Below are 25,851 nucleotides of genomic sequence, written 5' to 3' on the forward strand. Positions count from 1 at the left end.
CGACGGTTCTGAGTGACAATTTGTTTTAATGCTCAACCGGACCTGTCACAGGAAGTTTTCCTACTAACATTTCGACTCATGTACCTTCGCTGTCAATCCTTAGACACTGTTTCTCATGATACTCCTATCGGGTAAAACATCTACCACTTTCGTATCGCTCGCACCACATAACGAGCTCCAGTAATTTAACCACTTCGGAAATCAGATGCATCGCCCATTTTATATTTTACACTATCACCGTGGAAGAGGTAAATTATACAAAGATGGCACAATTACCCATCACTGTTAATTTCAAAGCAAGTATGTGATCTTGAGGGAACAGAAACAGAAAGCGATAAGCGCGTTCAACGTAGATTTTTTTGTTTGCACGTATAACGTGTAAGTAATTAAACACACAATCAAACATTCTATTATGTTGCCATTAATCAAAAGGTCGAGCTCTCTTTTCTATTTCTATATATCAATCTAAATCATTGATAGTGAATAGCACTATTCTACAGTTCATGTTCTGTCCTATTAGCCCCAGGTTTTAATTTGAAATTATGCTGTTCTTTCAGAATAGTAGTCTGTAGAAAATCTGCATAAAAATTAAGGATATCAGAGAAATTTTGTGTCATTTTCGATCCTTAAACAATTAAGATTTTAGGACTGCCATCTCTTATTTTCTTGAGTTACAACTTGATTATTTCCATTATTCTATAACTCAGGAAGAAACATACTATTTTGTTTGATAGTAAATCGTTATTTCATATAGCAAATTTTGGAACACTTTACCTCCAAAAGGTAAACATAATTTGCTACACTTACTGGACGGACTGCAGTAAACACTAAAACAATCTGTAGTCACTGCAGAAAAATAATAAGATTATAATTCTTCAAAAAGTGAATATTGAGAAGAACAAAAAACGTTCTCCCTCTCTGAAACTCAAAACTGGAAAAATAAAAACAAATATGCACTAAATATAATATATGTCTAATATGATAACTTTTATGGAAATAATTGATATTTTTAAACATAAATTTCGGTTTCTAAACTAAAGCAATATAATAACATAATTTTAGATATTACTTCGTTAAACATATGTTTGCCTCACTACAATCTATGCTTCTAGCTCGAGAATATATTACTGATTTTAATAGAAGTTTTCAAGGATAGCTTACCCTTCTTGAAAATATGGATATCAGAATATTGGTAACCAAATAGTTGATGATATATCTATTTTTATGTTGTGTATTTCACGGTCTATAGAAAATCAGATATCTATGTCTTACACATTATTTACAACATGCAAAAATTAATTTTAATCTCCAACAGATGACTGGAGGTAAAATAATTTGTATTGTTGTTTATACGATAGAAAAATGGGGGAAGTAAAGTTAACCAATTCTTAAGTATGTGCCAGAAGCAAAGCTAATTTCTTCTTTAAAGTGGCCTATAGTTCTAAATGAATTGTATATACATAATTTAACACTGAAAACATTTCTTCTTGTTAATGAAGTACCGACATGTTCAATTACTATCAAGTGTTTTATTACTGACAACGTATATGTTTAACTTCATCCTGTTGTTTCACCTTAATTTTTATATTTGTTCGATAGCCTCTCTTTAATATAAACTTCTACATTTTTTGTGTGTGGGTTTTCATATCAATTATTTACCTTTGTTCAGAAAATGCATCCTCGAATTTCATCACGTTTGGTACACCCATTTTACGTAGTTCTTATTAGCTTCCGGGATAACGTTCGCGAGGTTACAGTTTGAAATCCACGTGTATAGGCAGTCCCGGACGGGGCCAAATTAAAAGGGGGCAAATGAAAATTTTAATAAAGAGAGAAGGTCAGGAAAAAGAGAAAAAAATGTGGAAAACGTGTGCGACAACTAATATTCATGTGAACAGTCACAGCGGTAATCTTCATACATGAAACTCTTTGAGCGTTTCATTAAAATTTTGCTGCGACTCACGTCCCCTATAAAGTAAGAATGGGCCACGCCAGCTTCAAAGTAATGTCGGTGCAAGCAAAAAAAGTAGTTAAATCCAACAAGCTTCCTATTGTCGAATATAAAACAGACAATACAATTCTTGAGAATTGAGTTTCTTGGCCCGGAAAAATAACAATTTGAAACCCAATCGAAAGCGCCGCCTTTGTAACAAACTGTCGTGGTTTTGCCATGTTGAGTCATTCATGACTATTTGCGTTCATCTTTTAATAGTTTCAGCTAATAAGTCGTGCCGCGACCAGTTATTCAAAGTCTGTTACTGTGAGGTATCGTGTAGTTTCGAAAATTACCGTGTAAACGGGGGTAAGTACTATTGTAAGGAGTGGATAATAAATTCGGACTTCTTGAACCTACAGTAGTGATAAGAGAAAAATTATTAAATTCTTGATACCTGGGTGTTTCTTTTAAATAAAACTGTGGCTGCTGTTGAATCCGGCTTCACGGTTGCCGTTACATATTCATATACTACAACTACTATTATAGTAAAAACTGGATATACAATAAATTTGGGATAAAATTAAATAAATAAAAATGAAAATTCTTTACACCAATTTCTAGGAACAATATTAAGATGTAATATTGATAATTTCTTTCCTGATCTTTTATCACGTCGCAACCATTGTAGATAATTCCGTTACGACCACCATGTAGGCCTATATGTGCACACGATTTTCATAAATACACGCAATCGGGGTACTTGATATAGTTCGTAGACTACACATACTTACTGATATTAATGTCCTTCCGAGCAGATTTTGTCATGCTTGTTTCGGAAAGTATATTCCTCCCGGAAAAATATCCAGTGCTACGTGCAGTGGATGTTCCTTTGTAGTTTATCGTACCCATTGTTCACGAATACTGAAACCACTAGTGCTAGCTTTCAATTAATTTATCCGTATTTCTTTATAATCAAATTTCAAATTTAAGCCATCCCAAGGCGAGATAAAAGAAAGTATGCTAATGATTAGTCTGTGTTATGTACGGTGTGGCTACTTAATAATAATGTGCTTTAAATGGTGGTTAGGGGGATTGAGAATTCGGAACCAACACAATGTCAGCCGCTGGGGCCAACTAGTAGCTAGTCCGGCTCTGTATATAGGTGTTCATGTGATACTTTATTTCTAGGTAACCACAGACCAGATTTAAACAAAATTATTTGGGTCAAGTAGCCCACCGTCTAAGAAACAAATATCATTACATTTCGTGCCCGAGATCAGCCAGAGATCGTCTCAAAATTATATTCGAATTCTGAATTGATGAGTAAGTGAATCTGTGGGAATTGAATACATTAAGTAGTATTATGTAGTATGACATAGCCGATAAAGAAGTCTTATGGAGGGTACCCAAAAGAAACAGTAATTATTGTGTAAAAGCTATATTTTCAAACTTTTTGCAGAACAAATTTATCCCCTTCAAAATATTCTCCATTGCAACTATTACATTTGTCCACCGGTGCTCCGACTGTTCGAAACATTGTTTATAGACATCTTGAGAAAAAACTGACATCTCCCGCGGTTTTTTTTTCTTGACCTCTTCAATGTTGTCAAATCGGTGTCCTTTCATGCCTCTTTTCATGCATGGAAATAAAAAAAAAGTCGCACGGAGCCAGGTCAGGCGAGTAAGGTGCGTGGAGCAGCGGAACCATGTTATTCTTAGTCAAAAATTGGCGAACAGAGATGGTTGTGTGTGCGGGTGCATTGTCGTGGTGGAAGAACCAGTCTCCAGTCTCTTACAAATCAAGTCTTTTTTGACGAAGACTGTTGCGCAATTTTCTTAACACTTCTAAATAAAAAGGTTTGATCGACGGCCTGACGTTGTTCACAAACTTGCAATCAGAAAATACGAAACAAAAACGCAACAACGCTAGCAAATGCACTCACTGCAGATGAACATAACAAGCCAGGTAGACAACATAGGGGGCACTGAATTGGCAATAAGTTGCGCTACACACGCCTAGCAGCATAAATGCGTACTACACAAGCTCCGCCCATCACAATGATATTACGGTTTCTTTTGGGTACTCCTACGTATATACTCCGAGAGACCATCTACTAATTATATCCTGAATTTTCAAAATTGCATTTTATGGGAATTAATGTATAAGTAAATTGAGAGAAGAAAAAACGTATGTGGCATATATATTAACGTAGGTTGCATGTACAAATCCTGTAGTTTTTGGATTTAACTACAGAGAACGTATAACTGAAAAAGTGTGTTTTATATGTGCTTTCCGTATAAGTGGGACGTAAAATTCCATATAAGTATTTCGAATAAACATACTTTCCTTAAACGAAAGAACTGTGTCTAAATATGCAGTCAGGATCTCACATACAGATGGACGTATGTAACATATGCCTGACGTATGTAACATACCTACATGTATGTAATATACAGAAAACATAGATGCTATTCATCCTGCAAAGATATGATGTAACATCTAAGCGGAAAAAGTACGTAGGATATGGGTGACGTATGCTCCCTACTGATTTGAGTACGAAACATGAGGATTCCGTATGTTTATACAGCATTACGCTGTCCGGGTTTTTCTTAGTGTAAGGGCAAAAGAACATGTCTTCTGAATCGTTACGTGCCGGAGCTTCTGAGTTCAGGTCAGAAACATGTTCCACTGGTTCAATCTTATTACGTCTTTTTTAAAAATATAAACAAAAAAACATTACTTAGCATATTTTGTTAATACTCATATATTTATAGGTTTACCTACTTTCCTTTGCCACTTTAACAGCCAATTTAATATAAATTCTCAAATAGCATCCAAATTAGAGTAGAATTTCAATAAACACAGAATGATTTATTTTCTTAGCTCACTGTTTGTAAATAAACATATAACAGAAAATATTCTTATTTAGTTTGCGTTTGCTTTTTTAATGCTTTTGGCATGATTTTGCATTTAATTAATTTGTTACGAATGCTTGAGGCATTTTGTATAAACTATCTAGACCGGTTAAAAGGCAACCATTCACAGTAATAAAAAATATACGAATTAATAAATAAAAGTAATCAAGAAGTACTGTGTTCAATGAGGCCTCTAACGAGAAAGTATATCATTAAATTTTACCGTTTCAACCTATGGGAAAAAAAAACTTACCTAGTATTCCAATAGCTGTACGGAGCAATTAGAATATTAAGTAATTTTTATCCTAATTTGTTGCAATAAAAGGCATTTATTCCGAAGTTGGGCGTCCGCTTTCGTCAAGTTTTTTTGCTGTTATCTCCTTTCCACACTTTCTGTAATTTGTTATTAGGTTCATTATTCCGTGCTCTTCACAAACTTTTAAAAGATTTTGCTCGTTATCAACGTATTGCTTCACAAATGTTAAAACTACTAGTTCATTGTCCTTGCACATTCGCCATGTTGCTAACATAAATGCTCGTTTCTTTCCCACAATGCAACTGTTTGGTTACCTTGCGCCAAGTAGTTCCCTCCGCTCGCGGTATAGTCCCATGTTTATAACCGCTTATATATAACAAATAAACAGATTTTTCGAGACTCTTATATATTATCAAGCACACAAACGATCAAATTATCCATATCTTTCCTGTAAATTTTAAAAATTTCGCTGGAAACGGACGCCCAACTTCGGAATTTAATCCCAATAAAATATTATATTCAACTACAGAACTTCCCTTAGGATCCTCTAAAAAATGTATTCTTTAAAAGGCAACATTATTTTGATTGAACTAATGCTTTGCTTTCATTATGTCGGTTTCTAGGTAATTATTTCTTGTTTAATGTTACCACTGGCCCCCCTCAATCTTGGAACTGGGAGGTACTTTCTCCCCAAATAATCCGATTTGAAATGTGTTTTCTGGGAAGAAATGTGATGATTTGTGCACGACTGCCACTTCATCTACATCTCCTGATATATAATATTCAACAGGTTAACCTTAAAAATCAGATTCATCCACCGTATTGTGAGTGTCATCCCAGAATAAGCCTCAGATCTGCCCGCCTCTCAATATTGAAGACAATTCTGTTCCTCTGATCCTCCACATCATTGTTTTTCAACTTCATAAATATTTTGAACATCGCTATCAATATATATATGGGATCGGTCTTACCCGATCCCCCCAATGTTGGAAATAGAATTGCGCCGCTGAATGTTACAACACGCAAGTAAAAAAAAAAAAAAAGAAAAAAAAATATTTAATCTTTAAAGCAATTAACTTTATTAGATTATTACATGTTCTAGGAACTCGTTAAGATTATATTATTGAACACATACAGTGATACAGTGTAGTGTATACTGAAGTTATTAACCAGATGTAGCATATTTTTAATGTCCTGGTCAGTACGTATGCTGTCGAGGACTAAATAGCTTTTATGGTGCTTGCTCTCAAGAAGTATTTTTTTAGTGGTTTGTTTGCGTAACATCTCTTTTTTAAATACCAGATTAAAACAATTAAATGACATCAGGTCAGGACAACGAGATGCCGAAATCCCATCGATATCACGTGAGATCTATTAAATAATTGAAGCATGCTGGAGTGGGATGTGTGAAATGCCCCTCTATCTTGCAAGAAATATTTAATTTAAGAGTTTATCATTGTCCAATTCATTTTCCATGTAAATTGTCCATGGTCAGGACTTTCAAATTTACAATGATAGTGCTCGAACGAAATGAAAGGACAACTTTAAATTTTACATCTCATGGTTTATCCTAGCTAGGGGAATGGAAGGAAATGTGTTGAATGAAGAAAGTGCGAGGAAACGGGAGAACCGCGAGAAAATCCACGCACACGATTTTCGTCCATCACAAAGCTCACTTGGTGCGGGCTGGGAGTGAACCAAGAATGCCATGCACAGAAGTGAACACTCTACCACTGAACCACTGCTACCCCTAGTGCACGGACTTATTATCTCATTGTAGATCTCTGAACTAAATTCCTGAAACGTATCCCCGGCGCGCAAAATTCATTTCTTGTGTTGTAAATTATAATGAACGACTTTCCGTTGACCACGGATCCAGTATTCATTCCCGGCTACACAAAATTACCTTGCTGCATACACACATTTTATATTGCAGGGTCATTCAAGAAGAACAGCATTATTTATAATACAAATACACCCATGTGCAATAAATTAATTTATTAGGGGGGCGCGGTGGCTCAGTGGTAGAGCGTTCACCTCTGGTGCTTGGAGTCCCGGGTTCGATCCCAAGTGAACTTTGTGGTGGACAAACACCGGGATCGTGGGTTTTCTCGGGGTTCTCCCGTTTCCTCCCACTTTCTTCATTCCACCATTTCACTCATCTCTCATTATCACCGTCTCCTTTAGCCTAACCGGCATAACCGTGGGACGTAAAACTTAAGGATTTCATTTCATTTCATTTCAAATTAATTTATTATGTAATATACGTATAAAGTGAAAGAAAGGAAGACAAATATGCCACTCCTAAACTGCATTCCTCCCAAAACTCTAGTATATTCAGTCTAGGTATTGACTCGTGTCTGTTATAGTCCTACTTATGGTTATATAGACGATAGCATATTTTTACACTTCCCAGATATCCCACTAATCACGAGGTTTTTTCTGTATCACTAGAATTTCCAATTGCCTTTGGATAATTAACTTCAAAGTGTAAAGCCATACCACGACTTAAAACAACGTCTAATTTAGAATATTCTGACTCTTCGGAATAGGTGTCTAAAACTATCGTCAGTATGCCCTTCCTTTTACATGATCAGGCTGTTTCACTTCATGGGCAACACAGACACGATATTGAATTAGGAATTAGATTTCTGGGCTTCCGGCATCTATGGCCATGTTAGCCCGTCACATATGAAGGATTACTTCCCTTTGCGATCACATTGCCCGAAGAAAGGGAAGGAAGGAATAGTCTGGGACTTGTATTTTAGGTATCCTACTGGCATTTGCCTGATGTGAACGAGGAAAATCCAGATGAACCTCTATCAGCATGGCTGACCTGTAAACGCTTTCGCACTTTTTTGGCCGAATCCTCTTTGGGAATTAAAACCCGGAACGAGACACGATATTGAAGCGCAATGAAATGATTGTGGACACCTCCGACTACTGTGCAACCTTGCGCGGTATATTTCTGGGAGACGCCAATATTCAGTCCTTCATGTTTTGAATTGCACACAGTAAAAATGTATACTGTCACATGTAGTTAATAGATCTCAGGAACTACAAGGTTGATCAAAAAGCACGGTGAATGTAGTTGCACAGCGCCACACATTGACGTTTTATCCATTTCAACAAGTAAGCCAGATATTGACGTTTTATCCATTTCAACAAGTAAGCCAGATATTGACGTTTTATCCATTTCAACAAGTAAGCCAGATATTGACGTTTTGTCCATTTCAACAAGTAAGCCAGATATTGACGTTTTGTCCATTTCAACAAGTAAGCCAGATATTGACGTTTTATCCATTTCAACAAGTAAGCCAGATATTGACGTTTTATCCATTTCAACAAGTAAGCCAGATATTGACGTTTTATCCATTTCAACAAGTAAGCCAGATATTGACGTTTTATCCATTTCAACAAGTAAGCCAGATATTGACGTTTTATCCATTTCAACAAGTAAGCCAGACATTGACGTTTTATCCATTTCAACAAGTAAGCCAGATAGTCAGTTTCAAGGTTGAACGAATTGTGACTTGTCAGTTTGCTTCAAGAAGCAGAACAGTGAGGACGTGTTAATAGTGTCTATCACACGTTAACAGTAAGTTTTGTTTCGCAAGAAAATGCCAAAGAAGCTCGCAAAATGTTAAGATCAGTGTATGGCGATGAAACGGTGGCATTGAAGACTGTTTACAAGGTGGCAAGGAATCGATTGAAAACGAGTTGGTCAAAAAATTAAAACCGTGCTTTAAAGAAAACGTTTTGATACCATTCCTGACATTGAGTGAGCCATGACAGAGCCGCTGAACGCCCTTCTAAGAGAAACTTTACAGAAATGCTTCCAGTCTTGGATTCAACATTGGGATAAGTGACGTTGTTAGCCGAGGGGCAGTAGTACTTTGAAGGAGAAAAATCAAATTCCATGTACGTTTATTACCTTGTTTGTAATAAACTTGTTCACCGTATTTTTGGTCACACTTCATACATTATGTTGGGTCAACTGTCATATTATTAATAATGTTGAATACTTTATTTGAATGTAATAATTATTTTATTTACAAGCCGTATCTCGTAGTTTCCGAAAGCATAAATTAGAAACAAAGTCTACGCCACAGCCGTGTTGGCCAATCTAATATATTTACTAATTAAATTGAGCAATTTAGTTGAATTCAGCTCAAGCTATTTTATTTTGTAATTCACAACTTCGAAAGGAAGTCCAATATATAGGACTTGTGAGCTTATTACACAGTTTATTTGCTCTGGAATGGTTTGCTATGGAGGGGAAATAATGACAAACTTTCCCGTTCCTTGTATGCAAGTTTTTGTAAGACTAGTGAGAACGTTGAGTAGGTAGTAAATATTGAGGATGTAAGAGTAGTCGATAATACGTTAATTTCTGTCGTCAGTATATACTGGCTTCTGATTTCTGTTTATAATTGTAGTTAAAGTGTCAACATCTTGTATAGGTCTGCTTCAGACTCAGGAGGTTGCACACTAACTAAGGTCATGATAAAGATCTTAACGATAAGCACTCTACTTCGATGCGTCAAAACGTGCAATATGACTAAGCGGTATATTATATGTGATTACGACAAGTAATGATTAATTTAACAAATAGGTAATCACCACTATTTAAAAGCGTACTTGGGACCAGTTGTGGATAGCAGAGAAGCAGATTACAACTGGCGTTGAATTCGAAAAGGGTGGAGTTGAGTTGATTTTGAGTTTGATGTCTCTTTAAGCAGCGAGGCTATATGAGACGGGATCTACTGATCAACGTGGAATCCGAACCACGTGAGCTCTCGCCGGGATTCGAAACCGGGTCTCCCACATCAAATCGAAATGGATCGAGTGCTTATAGATAATTGAAGAATGTGACCAGGAGTATTACTCACAATAAAAGTCTAAAGGTGTTATTTTTCAAGTTGAAAATGGTTATGGAAATTGATAGGTGTATCTGCAATGATAGCGAAGTTTCGAAAGTTATCAGAGATATAATAAAAGACGAATAATGGAATTGCGTGGCCTAGACGGATGTAAGTAATCGCAAACGTGACATAAAGTTGAAAGAGGCATGTGGTGACGATAAGATTCTTAAGTAGAAGAAAATGAGTAGATATATATTGACGTATCGATATGCCATGAGTGTAGCCGATAGCTACTCCATTATTTGCACGATGAGCTTGTTTTGTGTTGTCAACCTGCACTATTTGATGCCTTGGAAATTTGTATTTAGCGTGCATTTAATTCTATTTCATACCCAGAGCTAGACGAAGGCTAACACTCATTACTGAGTTACGCGAGTTACGAGTTGTATTTGATGGGGAAAACGAATAAAGATCATTGGAGGAAATGAATAAAGGAATATTGTGTTTTTCGGCATTGTTGCATTTAACTTAGAAAGAAAGATATAAGTACAGTTAGTATTGAGACTAGGTACGACATGAAGTGCAAAGTTAGTGTAACGAATGCAACTATTTTCTGTCCAGGGATTATTCTAGATGTAATGGGGACAAGAAGGAGCCCTGTCAGTATTAAGGTTTATTGTACTCGTGATGATAGTACAACGTATGAAAAGGGATGAAGGGCTGTTTTCTCAAGAACTGTCCCATAGTCTGGACTATAAGGAGACATTTGATGTCTGATGTCTGTAAAATGTGAAGAGCAAGGACAATGCAATATGTAAGTGCTGGTGGAGAGCATTGCATTAATGGTACGTTTATCTAATAACATTATCACCTGCAAAATGGAATGTATGTAGTCAAATCTATAGATTATATACCTGTTTCAAAAAACTCTACATAATATAGATTGTGTGGGAAACTGAGGCGTTTGTTAAATTCTCGGATAAGACTAAGTAACGTGCAATGTATATCTCATTCATTGTAGAAGCGTGATGCTGCAACCCATTTAGCGTGCTCTCTCTTTATCATGGTTATTATAAATAAATAAGAAACTGATTTTCAGAATTTATATTATTATTATTATTATTTGCTATGAGCAAAGTTTTGCTAGGAAAAAGTACACTTGTTGCAAGTAACAAGAAACGTTTTATATATATATTTCTTTTTCATGAAAATAGTCTTCTGAGAAAACCAGTGTTGCCATCCAATTTCCTAAAATAATTCTGAAATAGTCTCAAGTTTCAGTAATTTCCTTCGATACCTTCTATTCCAAAGACACTACTGTTATATGGTTATACTGTTAGAAAGGACATATTCCATCAGCTTTCAAATGTACTACATCTTACTTCTGTAGAAATACTACAGAATAAGCAATAAGTACCATAAGGCCAAAAAAAAATGGTTCACAACCTGTATCTCCCACACTTTTGAGAATAGGACCAATTTTCATATGAAATTCTTTGCTTAGAATCACTCATACTACCATTTCCCGTGATATTGATACTTCTTCCCGTAACACCTTGGATACTAAATTATTGATTATGTCTGTAATGCGTTCTTTGTTTTGTAAATTATTTTAAACTATGTATACATTTAATATTACCTAAATGAAAGTCGACGTACAACAATTAAGATTATACATAGCCTTATATCACAGGAATCCATTTCAGCAAGTAACAAGCTTCTGAAATGAAAATGAAACATTTCAGTTTAAAGTCCCATGATCGTGAATTTTAGGATAAGGAAGACGATGGTTATAGCAAGTGAATGATGATAATGGAAGAATTGGGGGAAACAGGAGTAGCCCGAAAACGCACAGACACGATGTTCTCCACCACAATCTTCCTTGACCGGGAATCGAACCGGGGACCCGACGCCCCAGAGGTAAGCGCTCTAGCATTGAACTACCGTGCCCTGTAATGGACTTTTGAAAGGGGTTTGAACAAACCAAAATAAGTTAAAGTGGTCTATCAATAAAATTCCAATTTATGTTAAAAAATAAAAAAAAATAATAATAATTTCCATACTAACAAGTAAGTCTTAAAAGCGAATGTAGCGCGTCAACCACTGAAATCCAGGAAATTTATTATTTGTGAGATGGAAACACTGTCCTGTAAAGCAAACCGAGCGAGAAAATACAGCGAATGTGTATCGTTACTAGAGACGCACTTCAATGTGAATTATTACGCAGATGTTAACATTAAAACAAACTCACTTGCATCGATTAGCATTAAGAACCAGTCTTTCGTAAAACATTCCCCCCATTCATTAAATATACTCCAACAGAAGGAAAGAAATGAAGAAAGAAAGAAAGAAACGTCTCTTTTACGACTATCATCTTCAAATATGCTTCATGAATCTTAATTTTGTTTCGAGATATTGCAGCAGAATTTTGACAAAAAGAGTATTATTCTGAAATATATGCCTTTCTTAACTCTCTTCTATGCACAAGAAGAGTCACGTGTTAGGTGCATGGTGGCACAGCGATAGAGTGTTCACGTCTCGTGCAAAGAAGTCCCTGATTCGATCCCAGGCATGTGATCTTGTGGCGGAGCGGTTGTTTCGGATGCACAGTGGTCCAGTGGTGCAGCAATCACTTCTAGTGTGAGGAGCCCCTTGTTCAATTTTAGGCAATGGGAGTTTGTGGCGCATAACATGCCTGCGGACCTTCCAGAAATTATTCCTGTCTTTTCCCACATTCTGATTTCAACGACTTGCATAGAGAGTATAAACGCGGTGCATTAAACTACAAATTTAACTTCAATAACAATGTGTATCACGCCATTTTAATATGTAACTAGTTATATCAATTTCTTTTTCTCTTTACTTCACCCAAGTTTTTTCTATTGTCTTTGCGTGATTCTAGGTTCGGAGAACTTTCTATGAAGAACTATCTATGAAGCACTTGCTGCATATACAAATTCGTAAACCAAATTAAATCACGTGAATTTTTACTTGTTGAAAATGTAACTAAAAATTGGAGTCTAGTACACAAAATTTTCAAGCGGCTCTGATGGCTCGCTTAAGTAGTGTTTCTTAGAAAATAAGAGCTTTAACTGATCACTTATGCATAATGTTATGAGTAATAATTTCACTTTAAACGATAGCTGTAACATTACTAATGAGAAAGTTATAGGCTATATTCAAAGAACACAGTGGCTGTTCCTAGTTCCAAGTTCCAAATTCCTCTGCCCAGAAAAAATCTAAGTTACGGCGCTGAATAACACAACTGCGGTGTTATTCAGCGCCGTAACTTATATTTTATCTGGAGGCCAAGCATTAATAAGTGTATTTGGCCCCCCTTAGATAAAGTTGTTTTCTAATTCTTGGATCCCTCTTTCCATCTTACTCTTACTCTTTATGGGCCCTCCGGAACTTTTGGACCCTTCCGCACGTCAAGGTCTGCGAAGCCGTTAGTTACGTCCCTAGGTCCGTTCCATATATGACAAATTTATTACGGAGAATATTGAAAAATCTCAAAGCCATACTAATAAATATTACTTCTAGGGCCCCTAATAGTAGACATTTTTTTTTTACTGAAATGGGACCACGACTCATTTTTGTTTTATTTACCTTTCGTATGCTGTTTTGTTTATGTAATGTAGTGACCATATTTGATGATTCGTTTATAATTTCATGTTCTTATCGTACATGGAGTAAAAAACTTTGTTTTAAAAGGGCCCCTTCGAACGGTGAGGAGCTTCTCTGAAGGGGCAGTTGCCCCCTTCCCCCAAAAGTTATGTTATTTTAGACTCCAAATTAATACTGTGATCAATATTTACCACTATTCAATATAACCTTTGTGTCAAACCCGCTACACCAAGTATATACTAATCGCAACACTGAACCTTTCGTATACAAACAACAAATAAACTCGCGTAACATAAAATTTAGGGGATCAGAAAAAAATATTTTTAAACTTAATGTAAGGGATTTTACTTAACTTGTACTATTATCTCTCATAGTACACAGTTCTCCATCAAATAGTTGGTAGAGACTTGACATTTCTTCACTGTATAACAAAGTAATGTTATATACAGGAAATCTTGACACCATGCAATACTCCATCTCAGATACTATTATTACTGGCCGATTTCTGGATCTCTATATATACAGAACCGATCTGATGAAAATGTTCTTTAATCTTCCATAGTAATCCGAGGTCCAGTGATGATAATTAAGTTAGTTGTGCAATCAATCGTCATCTTCTGACAATGGCATTAGGTTGAAAGGTCGAAATTCCAAGAAAAGTTCATTTGATAATTTCATTGAGTCGAAATTATGGGAAAGCTGTAGCATACAAAAGACAAAACAGTATATCACTTGATTACATCAGAATACATTTTTTTTATTCTCCTGTTATATAGTTTGACTCTTTTTCACACACACACACACCTACATACATAAATATACATATACATACACTTCTATATATATATAGAATATCATGTATCAGGCAATATATATATCGTGGAATACCAATCTAATGCTTTAAAACAACATAAGTATTTTTCTGACATGTAACGGTAATGAATATGTATATACAATGAATCTATTCTAAATCACAAGATTTTAGGTGATTTTTCCTTTTTACCTACAGTATTTTTGACTTTGTATACTTCTCTCCCAATACGTATTACATGCCTTTTAAGTTTTATGTTAGGGCTTTTAATGGATTATATCGAAACGGTGTTGGGAGTGGGATAATTAATAAGTTCGAAAGAACCTAAATAAGAATAAAATAGCTTTGGATTTATCCTCCTAAGTAATGATGCTTTCTGCATATTTTTTTATCATTACTTTATCGTGTATTTGAAAAGGTGGAATTGTTTGTTTGATTTTATAGGCCTTTCTTTCTTACCCAAGATTTTTAAATATTTTCTGCAGCTATTTTAACTATTTTTTCCTTCGTTCTTTCTTCATCCAGTAATCCTAGACTAAACATCATTATACATTCTAATGGCGAATAGAATTTGTGAACTACATATTTTACGCAACGCTTTGTCTATAACAAATCACAGAAATATAATATACGAAAGCTGTAATTTATATTATATAGTGTAATTCACATGTTTATCAAGTGTAACATTTGCCCGCAGAATTTGTTTGAGAATAGGGTCGTTATAAAGAAGTTTGTTCAGACATATTTGGACTGGACTCAATTTTTCCAGAAATGTTTCCTCGAACAACATTTGAAACGTTGTTTTGCTTTTTGCTTAGGCTTATGACTATTATACTTGATATGGAAGAAGACTGTTTGCCGTTTTGATGTTCAGATTGATATTTAAGATTTGAACCATACGATTCAGCAAAGTCAAACAGTTCTTTCTTACTTAAAGGCACAGATGTTAACACAAATACGAGTATATAAATAATTTCTGGTTTGGTTAAATTATTATAATGAACAAAATTCTTGCTCACTCATATATATTCCGAAGAATGTTAATAGGCTATTTTTCTCATATATAAATTCAGAAAATAATTGAGGGACAGTGAAAGATATCTGACTGAAAAATAATTAAAATACTAATAAAACTAATAATTAAAATAATAATAATAATAATAACCGACAGAAAAATAAGAAGATAAAAAGAGGCGGGGGAAGAGGAATTATTTTAGTTTACAGTGCTATAATTTGAATCGACACGATCTGGAAGGCTTTCAAGCCTTTGATCCCAGTATGAATCTGCCTATGTGAACGAGCCAAAGCATCATTGGTTCATCCATTTAACAAATGTCGTCGATGTCAGTGTCTCTCCTTTAGTCCGTTATTTCTCGCTTTAGTTACGTCAAATATCACCTAGCAGTTTGAGCTGACTCACAAGTACGTAGTAGTGCAAACGAAGATACGCTTCTGACAACACTTTACTTTTAACAGTGCCTCAGAATTAGAGATGCAAGGGCTCGGAAAAAAACGTTTTTTTCGAAAAAAACTCGTTTTTTTCTGCTTCGCTTTTTTGCTTGGGAAATTTTGGGCTTTTTTCAAAATTTTGCTTTAAATTGATAAAGGAGACTGTGTTTCGCTTCTCTACAGCACAAAAGCTCATTTAATTAGTGGTTGATGTAGGTAATAATATAAAACCTAAAATAAACCATAAATTTCGAAAAGATTTTTAAAAAATTCTTAACATATTTACATTATTAATTCCTAAGGATTAACCAATAGATGTAATAATTTTTTTAACCTCTTATACATAAAAGTAAGTACTTTTATTTTCAAAAAAATGATACACAAATAACTAGCTAAATTGTATGTAGTATTTTTACTTCAAAATATCACACACCCTGTTTTTGAAACAAAATAAAATAAAACATGAGAGAAATACATTTATATGATAATCTTAAAGGCTGCCCATCAAGAGCTTGGTTTCGGGTGGTTCTCCACATTCTTGAAACTTTTAAGTTTTAACTTTCATATTCATTGTATGGATATTTCGAACAAATTTTTCATTCATTGATCACATACGTAATAATCTGTTACCACCTATAAGGTGCTTCGGATCTGCAAAATCGGTAAAATTTCGAATTCTATAATGCACTGACTGTTCCTTAAGCTTGTTTAGAATCGGGCAAGTACCGAATGTTCTGTTCATGGATCATATGTGTAATAGACCATTCATCTGATCGTGTGGTTTCTTAGGCTTATAACCAACATCACGGTTTACCCAGTCCTGAAGGTTTCTGAATTATTAACGACAGGAACTCAACTTTTTTGAAAAACAAAAACTATGGAATACATTTAAGAAGAGTGGAAAGAATCAATCAATGTTTCAGTTCACAAGAAAGGGACAAAACTTATTATAATAATTATCGAGGCATTTCTCTTAACATTATATTAACAAGATTGATTCCATACGCCGATGAAATTATTGGAGATTATCAGTGTGGATTTATGGAAATCGATCAACTATCGACCAGATATTTACTATTCGATAAATACTCGAAACGAAATGGGAGTATATTACCCAGTACATCAGGTGTTTATTGATTTTAAAAAGGTTTACGACTCGGATAGGAGGGAAGTATTGTACAATTCTTACAAAATTCGGAATACCGAAAAAGCTAGTTACATTAATTAAAATGTGTTTAAATTAATCCCAGAGTAAAGTCCGAGTAGAAAAATTCTTGTCCGTGAGCTTCAACGTCGAGAATGGTCTGAAACAAGGAGATGCGTTATCGCCATTATTATTCAGCATTGTTCCGAAGTACGCTATAAGAAAAATTAAAGTTACCAACCAGACCCTAGAGCTGAATGGTATTCACCAGGTTATGGCGTATGCTGATGATGTAAATTTAATAGGGGATGATAGGAGAACAATAGAAAGAAATGCATAGGTCTTACTAAACGCTTGCAGCGACATTGGTTTAAAAGTAAATGCAGAGAAAACTAAATACATGGAAGTTCACTGGGATCGTAAAACGGCAAATTGTGGATGCGTTAAAATATCAAATAATACTTCGACAAAGTGGATACTTTCAAATATCTAGTATCAATATTACCAGACCAAAATCATACCACAAAGAAATTAAATGTCAACTGAAATAATGAAATTCGTGTTATTATTCAGTTCAAAATATTTTGTCGTCGCGAATCTGTCGAGGAATTTAAAGCTTAAAATATATAAAACGATAATCATGCCTGTTGTTTTGTACGGTTGTGAAACATGGTCGCTTGCGATGAGGGATCGGACACAAGAGGAACGGGAATGGGAGAAACTTCATAACGAAGAACTGCATAATTTATACGGTTTACTAAACATCATTACGGTCATCAAGTCTAGGAGGCTCAGGTGGGCAGGTCATGCAGCCAGAATGGAAGAAGGTAAGAACGCTTTCAAAATTTTAACTGGAAATCCAATCGGAAAACGTCCATTAGGAAAACCTATGGGCAGATGGGAGGACAATATTAAGATGGATCTGGCAGAAATAGGAATACAAAGTAAAAACTAGATCCAGTTGGCTAAGGATAGAAGTCAGCACTCGAGAGTTTTTGTGAACGCTGCATTCAACCTTCGGATTCCATAGGCCATAGAGAGAGAGAATATATTTAAGTTAAGCACAACTGCACAACAACCATGAGTGAGTGGTTAGTTTTTGCACTTCTATCGGGAAGTCCAGGATTCAACCCCGAATTCAAGCATTTTGACAAAAGTATTTCTTAATTCCACCTGTGAATGTAGTGATAGTGAATGAACTGTGAACCCTGGCCGACTTCCTCTGTTGTTTTTAAATCGTTGTTATTACTAGTTACCAGCAGTGACGGATTTGCGAAGGGGGTTAGGGCGGTGATGACTTACAGATTGAAGCCTGTACCCCGAAATTACGGAATTTCTAAAACAATCGAAATATTTGTTATGCCTTCACTCAAACTTCAAGCTCTCCTCAAATAAAAATTAGGTATTTTTAGAAAAAACTAAACATTAATATGGAAAAATCCTCCCAAAATACTTTTCTAAATCCGCCACTGATTATCAGTATAAAATGGTCTTGAAGGTTGTATCCGGAAGATTATTGCTGAATACAAACAAAACGAAATATTAGTTATGCCTATACTCATAAACTTCAAGCTCCTCCCAAATAAAAATGTGGAAATTTTAGTAGAACCAAACATTAAGCAGAGAAACACCTCCCAAAATACCTTTCTGAATCCGCTACTGATTATTTCTATAAAACTGTATTCAAGGTTGTATCCGGAAGATTATTCCTAAATCATTGCACAGCTGCAGTATAACAAAAATGTGGAAGGGCGCTCTGACAGATATACTGACAAACGTACGCTCTGACAGATATATTGTAAAACACAAGTTTAACTTATATGCTAGAAGCTAGAGTAGGCCTACTAATCTCTAAAGAAATGAAACACGGTTGACTAAAAAGAAATGACGTAGAGAAGAAAAAATGTCGATAACTCAAAAGATAAAATAAAGTTAAATATCCTCTACAATTGCCTCAAATACTACGTACTGTATGTTTACTTTAATTTATAAAACATGTGCTCCATCCATCAGGATGGTGAATTCCAGAGCGAAATATGGTATTTAGGTCATGAAATCTTATTTAACTTTAGAGTATACTGTAAGAAAGCGATTCAAATAGAAAAATCATGAAAATGAAAAAAGCCAAAATTTCCAAAATTCTCGTTTTTTTCCAAAAAAGCCGGCTTTTTATGTGCAAAAAAAACATCGATTCAAAAAAGCCGGCTTTTTTGCATCTCTACTCAGAATCAAACGCTTCATGTCAGTGATTTTTTATACTGACAAGTTAGTTGGCAGGAAGAATGAAGTGGAAGTTTCAAATGGTGTGTCAGTACACAAATAATGAGAACTGATATGCTTCTCGTATATGGGAAAGCCAGACAAAATGGAACAGACAAGGAAACTGTATGAGAAGCGTTTTTCAAATAGGTGATGACCTGCAGATATCATATTTACAAGGCCTGAACGCCATTTGCACGAAACAGGTTGTGCATATGTTACTAACCAAGAGCGTGGTTCTGCAGAAAAGTTCGAATCTTCAGATTGGAGGAACAAGTGTTGCAATGTGTGAAAACAATCCTTCCACCAGTACCTGGCGTATTGTACATGCCCTCAATATTGGTCGTATGATGGTGTGGCGCTTTCTCATGGTGAGCACGTTCATCCTTTTTACCTTCAAAGGTTCAGAAGTTGGAACCAGAAGATTTCGCTGCACTGAACAACTCTATCGATGACAGAGTAGCTGATGATCTGCAGTTCACATGCTTCCTCTTATTTATTAATAAACCACCCCTTTCACACAAGCGAGATAGTTCAAAACAAGAAACAGACGTATGGATAACTGAAAACCCCTTCTCTGAGCATTCCAGAGACTCCCAATATCATTTCTCGGTCAATGATTTGGTTGGAAATGTAGAAGATCGGCTGATAGGTCTATATATTTTACGTTCACGTGTTAACGGGCAATATTATCTCACATTTCTGAACGAAGCGCTCCCTCAACTCCTGGAAGATCCTGCACTGCTAGTACATAGACAAATGTGGTTTCAGCATGATAGTGCAGTTACACAGTTCACTGTAGAAGTTCATGAGTACCTCCACAACACATTTGGAGAGAAATGGATTAGTCGCGGTGCGGTTGTTGGTTTGGCCTGTGCGCTCACCATACTTCCCGAGTCTGGACTTTTTCCTTTTAATACCCTGAATGAACTTATTTATGAGATCTAGCAGAAGGAATTGTGGCAGCTGCAGGACACATACAAGAAACGTCAGACAGCTTTCAAATGACATCGTCAGAACCTGCACAGAAGATATACAAGGTGTTCAAACGACGGTTGAAAGGTTGAAACCATTTTTAGGAGTTTCCTTGATATGTCAGCAGAGATTAAGTTATAATACAGAGTGATAATAGTTCATGTTCAACGTTTTGACCTTTCCTACTGGTTTGACCTCAAGTAGTTACGAACCAAAACATTGTTGCTCCTTCTGCAGTTTTTGGCCTCAGGACAACTAAAAGCCGATAGGTTTCATCTGACGTGGCATCACCTGGACGTGATACATGGATGTTCCATTAAGAATGCCACAACTACTGACTGAGTTGGACGCGAACGAATTGCAAGAGTCCCGTTTGCTGTTAAAAATTATTACAGGCTAAAACGTGGATGGGGAGTTGCTTATTAACAAAATGTTTCCAAGCCCGGCGATGTGACAGTCAAAACACAAGCTGCATAGGAGTAGGGTTGTCATTGAACAGATGAGGAAAGTATTTTCAAAATACAGTATACAGCATATTGCTCGTACATTGGGAATACAGAAACTATCGCAAAAATGTCAGTTCCACGAACACTGGGTTAGAACTATAACGGTATTTGTTTATGTTGTATTTTATTGTAAGTTTTGAATAGGTAGGTTACGAAATACTTCAACAAGCTACAATTCAATGCAGAAAATAAAACTGCGCCGATTTCCTTCGTTCTGCGACCAGTTTTTATATAACAGGCAATTCAAGTTCTTTGTATCTGTTTGCCTCTATTTCTATACATATCAACAATATAGGCTGCATACTGTCAATTTTCATTGGAATATTTCTTGAGCTTCCGAAGAGTGCAATTTCTTAACAGTGTTGCTACCCTTGAATACATGAATTTTATCCTTGATACTCAAACGGTTTATTCCTGACTTTTGTCTTTGGTGCCGTTTTCTAAAGCCCAATATTGAATTTTGAAGCCGATCAGCACGACATGTTTCAAAAATCATGATAAAGTACAAAGCTGCGATGTCTCTTATTTTCCTAACAGTTAACCACACAACATTATTGTATTCTTTACATATTTTGTTCAGCTGTATCAAAGGACACTAAACATGCAATAACCTAACAGAGTGATGTTTGTTTTTACAACATATTGTTATTTATAGTTTGAAGCACTGTCATCTAAGTGTCACTGATGTTTTACGTATTCAATGCACTAATTGTTACGCAAAACGTTGCTGCAATATATTATCAAAATTGTGCCCCAGTTTTCAACTTTAATTACCAATTTCGAAGGTCAATAGTGCATTGCAATGGGCAACCCTGTATCTCGAAAGCGACATCGCGGTGGCGCAAACAGTATTGAGAAAACTTAATCCGTTCTGCCCAACAATCTACCCACAAGCTAAGTAACATGTCTGGGTCACCCTATATATTAATCCATCATCAAAAGCAAAATACCTTGGGATTATCTTTGACAATAAACTTACTCAGAGTTCACATAGGTCTATACAATATCTGAGAAGTAAATAACTAATATTATGTATCATGTCAAATACAATCTCAATAACCTTCGTATGTGTGCAGTACGCATATACAGACTCTATAAAACTGTTATGCGATATAACCTAGGATACAGAGTTTCTATATTAATTCTAGTAATATTGACTATCTTGCCATAACTGAGATATACTGGCTTCCACTCACAAATCTTGTACGCTAATATGATTTACCAATACTTTTTCGCCGTTTTACACTTACTCCACTTCCAGAACATATCGTACAGCTGAACATTGAGTTCCCTACTTATCTCATTAACACTTCATTCTACAAGCAGTACTTTCATAGATACTACATTTATCCCAACTCCTGGAATTCACCAAGTCATTCTTCAAATTTTAAACAAGGAAAAAAAACAATGTAAGAACAAAATTAAAAACAAACAAAATGAAAAAGGAACTTTCAAAAAACTTAAAAAAGGAAAAAGCACCAACTTGCTTTTTCATAGCAAACTTGAGATTTTCAACTTGTGTGGGCACAGAGGGTGTCGAGAGATCTGTATGCCCTGAGCTAATTAACATCCTTTTCCTCCAGTCTTTCCTTAGCTATTCAACAGTCCCTTCGTCTTCCATTCCATTATGACTTCCTTATTTAACACAAATACACGTTCTACAAAACTCACCTTGCAAACTAGTTACAGCAAGGCGTCCTGCCTCCCTTTAGGGGATAGATTTGCTTAGATAGATAGATACGCATACAAAAAATCATTGGAAGCATGTGGTTTTTGTGGTAAGTGATGGGAGAGTACAAGAAAATCAAGAGGCGCGGTGGATGAAACTTTCACGGATGAGCGGGGGAGTGTTCATAATAAACTATGTTTCGGTCAGTCCTCTGTAATCATTAGAGTCTGGATTTGTATATACAATTACATGTTTTTCTCTGTATGTATGTGCGTGGATATTTTTTTAAATATTGACGAATTACCTTACTAGAGGTTTCATCATCGTATTTTATATTACATATTTTTTAAAGATATTTTACTCCTTCTTACATATAGTTAAGATACGAAATATTCTTTACATTAAACAGTCCTTAAAAGGAAAATCTATTGCTCTTTTGGCTTACATGTTAGTGCGATAGATAAAAAGTAACATCTAAGCCCTCTCTTCTCCCTTTCTCTCCACATTTTCAGCTCCTGACACTACACTAACTTAAAAGTGCTATTTGCCTTCATTCTAGGTATATAGCAATTCTTTTGATTTGCCTCATCCTAACAGATGCATCAGGATTCAACATGGTTAGTTTCTAGCTCGAAACAGGGAGCGGAAAATCAACACACAGCGATCAAAACAAAAAACGATGGAAGCTCGAAAGCACAAATGTCAGTGGTATTTACTTTCCATCCCTACTTTGTTGTTGTCAGTGTTTTCATTTTTGCAAGTGATGACAAAATAATCCCGATGGAAGTGTTATTAACTCAATCGTAGGATTAAGGTGTTTAATTCGTCGGTTTATCAATTTAACCGTTGGGGCTTTGAGAAGAGCTTGTATCAGCATTTAACCCGTGTACAAGGCCGGAGTAGCTTCACCTACCTACTCGTTATCTCAGAAGTAGCGGTCTTGGATAGCAGTCGATGATACCATCTTGGATAGCCATCGATAGTAAAATTGCTTTTTGTCGAGTGTACGACAAAAAAAGAAAAAAAATTCGGCGCATTCTTTATTCGTTGTGTTTCAGAAAGAAATATATGAAGCAATGTTTGAAGCAAACATCCCTTGGAACAAAATTCAACTACCGAGCTTATGAAATTTCCTTGAAAAATATTGTGGCCGTAAAGTTCCTAATGAGTCAACCCTTAAATTAGAATATCTTCCAGTTTCATACAAAGAGACTTTAGAAATAATTAGAGCAGAAGCAAGCACTTCATATGTATTAATTTTCGTCGACGCACAGTTGGGCGAAAGCACTGAGCTCTTGGCAAAAAGTGGGAATGCGCAATATAAAGCAGAAAATTGAAAGAAAACCAATTAGTTCGGTGTGTGCAGTGGCTACAATAATGTGTTCAATATGCAGAAGAAAGATTTGGACATAAAATGAACTTACAAACAAACGACAAACAAATAGTTTTTAGGTAGCACGCACCAAGATGCACTATATGAACATGTCTTTGAAAGTGTAAAAGAAAATCCGGCCATTGAAATGGTTATGTTACTTGGGCATTATTTCATCAAAAATATAGAGTTCTACATCACAAGAGGGTATATTTCTTATATTCACGCCTAAATTATATTACAAATTATACGATTGGCATAAACACGCGCGTAGGTAATATACTTTGATTTACCAATTTACTATTTTCTGAAATTCTTTTGCGTGAAAGGGAGTAATGTAGTTGTACAGTTCAGAACCGAAGAATAAAAAAAATATTAAAGAAAATTTGTTTCTTCTCAAAATTATTTCAAAATTGTGGAAGAATCCTTATGACAATGATAATTCAAGGACGCTCCGATACATAAAAATTACGTCTTCACAAGTTCTTTATATGAATAAATTATAAGATATATTAAACATATTATGAATTACACGCATCGGTAACCTGTTCAGGTTGTTTCATCGTGCAATACGTGGGTCCATTTCAGGACTTCAATTGGAACACTGAGCAGTAGCGTGTGGAGGCTCATTACAGTTGATTCCAATCTCACTTCTGTACACGCTTCATAAGAAATAAAACACTGAATTGATCAATATCATTTTTAATATGGTGCTTCCTTATAGTCCATAGATTGTTTAGGAAATATTGGCGTTTGAAATGTCACCACCATTAACCAAATATGGATGACTTGAGTTTATTTCTGTGGGTGAGTGCCCACGAAGTATGACTAGATGTTGAGAACAAGATGGGACCTGTGGGCGAAGTCTCCAACTAGGTTTGGGGGCAAAATTATCAGAATCGACTTACATCAAGTTTGTCAGTGCTTGTATGAGAATCTAGTGACCTAACACTTGCTCTCACATTCGTCCCAGCTGAATTCAAAAGCAGCACTACATGCAGAACGTGTTTTTTTTTCTAAAATGTTCGTGCGCTAGAAGGCGCATAATAGTCTTAAAGTGTTGTATCCGGATGGCGTAAAAGAAAAGAGAGTTACTCTTCTATATATACGCAGTGCACGTTAATGTTAAAAGCTGCTACGGCATTATCCGAAATTATTTTATCCTAACACTTAAGTACTGTATAATAATTTTGAAGTAGCTCACCGAAGAGTTACTAAGGAGGTGAAAGGTAAGTTTCTGGAGGTCAACCAATTTATTTCTGACGTGAAAAATGTGTTTTTGAAGGCAGCACAACTTGTTTAAGTTTACAATGAATAACTGCCAGGGATACCTCTTTCTCCGGATCCTATTATTACCACATGATGTGGTACTATTGTCTATGTCTATGTACTTGGATGTGGAGAAGTCAGTTCTACAAAGAAAATTTTGAAGAGTCAAATCTGTGCTTGACTCACTTTCGGTGGACTCAGTTGCATCTGTTAGCGCTTATATCTTCAAGGGCTCCAAACTTCGGTCCAGAGTACCTAGGACTACCCATTTCTAAATTTTTACACTCGGTATGCTAGCATTCCATTTAAATTTCGGGAGGGGTACATAACTCGATTCTTAAATTTTGGAAATTGTCACCCAGTAAAAATTCCGTATGATGTAGTATAGGATCACTATATGCCTAGATTATATTATATTTTCCAACTATTTTATCATTTTTGATTAAGCTTCATTATGTTATGTGGTTATGTAGTTGACTATAGATGTTCATTCTTCTGTTACTATACCTTGGAGACATTCACGTACTCCTCTAAAATTCAAGGAGGACTTCACAGGACCGCCTTTAAAATTGAGCATTAAAAAAATGGCAAATATTTTTGTAGGACCCAAATATCTATTTTTTTTTTTTTTTTAATACTGGCTTTCCATCTCGTAACCTTTTATGGGCAAATTTTGGAGGTTTTGACCTATGATATCTTCGTTGATAAGGTTTTATAGTATCATATGCCCAGGGTCGGATCCAGGATCTTCTGAAGGGAGATGCACCAATACCTTCCACTACATTTGAATTAAATTT

This window comes from Thermobia domestica, chromosome 7 (genome assembly GCF_964235325.1).
Source record: "Thermobia domestica chromosome 7, izTheDome1.hap1.1, whole genome shotgun sequence".
NCBI lineage: Eukaryota > Metazoa > Arthropoda > Insecta > Zygentoma > Lepismatidae > Thermobia > Thermobia domestica.